Source organism: Gossypium hirsutum, chromosome A01 (assembly GCF_007990345.1).
Source record: "Gossypium hirsutum isolate 1008001.06 chromosome A01, Gossypium_hirsutum_v2.1, whole genome shotgun sequence".
NCBI classification, from domain to species: domain Eukaryota; kingdom Viridiplantae; phylum Streptophyta; class Magnoliopsida; order Malvales; family Malvaceae; genus Gossypium; species Gossypium hirsutum.
In genome coordinates, this window is record NC_053424.1 from 59,936,447 (window position 1) to 59,938,167 (window position 1,721).

A 1,721-nucleotide genomic window follows, 5' to 3' on the forward strand; every position below is an offset into this window, starting at 1 on the left:
TCCGCCGTGTGTGACACATGGTCACGTTATACAGCCATGTGTCCCCTAGGGTACCCTACAAATTAAAGTCAGTATACCCTCTAGTTTTGACAAGGCCTAGACACACGGGCGTGTCTATTGGTCGTGTGTGGCACACGGGCTGGCACACGGGCGTGTAGTCAGCCGTGTGGCCAAGTCAGTAGCCTTCTTAATTTTCACACAGTCTGGAACACAGACGTGTCTTGTGGCCTTATGGATAAGTCAGTATGTATGCCCTGTTTTGCCATGGCTTAGACACACAGGCATGTCTAAGGCCGTGTGAGGCACACGGCCTATTCACACGGGCGTGTGACATTTTAAAAGTTGAAAGTTTTCTAAGTTTCTGAAACTTTTATATGTTATCAGATTGGTCTCGAATGCATGAGTTAGGCTTTGTATGCTCGATTTAAGTTCTTATTGAATGTGAATGAATGACATTTACTGTAATGATATGATTATTTGATAATGATTGTTTTGAATGTTATTATAAGTTTGGTAATGCCTCTTAACCTATTTCGACGACAGTTACGAGTTAAGGGTGTTACACCACATGTCTTGATTATGATAGATGCAATATAATGTGTTTTGAAACGATTGTTTTGGCTTCCAAATTGGATGTAAGTAAGTGTTATATGTATACTTTAAGGTGATTGAATTTGGGCGAGGAAAAGTGACTTAAAACAAGCCTAATTTTACCCCACGCAGTTGAGCACATGGGCGTGTGATTCGACCGTGTGTCTGCTGTAGCTTAATTAACTAAGTCAGTGAGTTACATGGCCTAGAGACACATGCGTGTCCACTGGCCGTGGGTGGCACACGGTCATGTGGTCGGCCGTGTGACTGAAGTCAGTATGTATGCCTTGTTTTCACACGACCTGGACATGGGTTTGTTTGGTGGCCGTGTGAGACACACGGCCTAGGCACATGGGTGAGTGACCCCTTTTCGAAAAATTTTCCAACTTTTCCTTAAATCCTCGTATGTTATCAAATTAGTCCTGTATGCATGTCTAAAGTTTATTATGCTTGATTTAAGCATGTTACAAGTTTACATGAATGACTTTGATTGAAATGAGAAGATGATTGATAATTGAATGTTTTAAATTGAGTTATGTGTACGGTAATGCCTCTTAACCTATTTCGACGATGGTTACAGGTTAGGGGTGTTACAGTTATAACTTATTCAGTCACATTGTTTGTTCTATCAATTTACTAGCATAATTTAACATGTCTTGACATTAGCCTAATAACCGAAATCTCTCCATTATAACAGTTTACCACAATCAACCAATCATTTAAACCTTATAATAAACATGCACATTATTCTAACATCTTTCAATTGTTTAAAGCCCATATCTTCTCATAAGCATTTTAATAGGCAATTATGCCAATCTTTCCTTTTTCTCATATCCGATAAATCACAATTTGTGTGAATCAAACATGCTAGATCATAACTCAATTTGGCCCGAAAGCCAATTACATGATCGCCAACCGAATTTACCATATATTTCGTACATCACAAGTATAGATCAATAATCACAAGGTTTTCGCAAAAACATTCTCATGGAAACCATGAACTCACAATATCATGAAGTCAATGCTTATAAACTTTATGTACATACTTGTACAAATTCGTAATACTTACATGATTTTTCTCTTTTTTGACATACCCATTAAATTACCCGTTGAACCACTTGGAATACTAA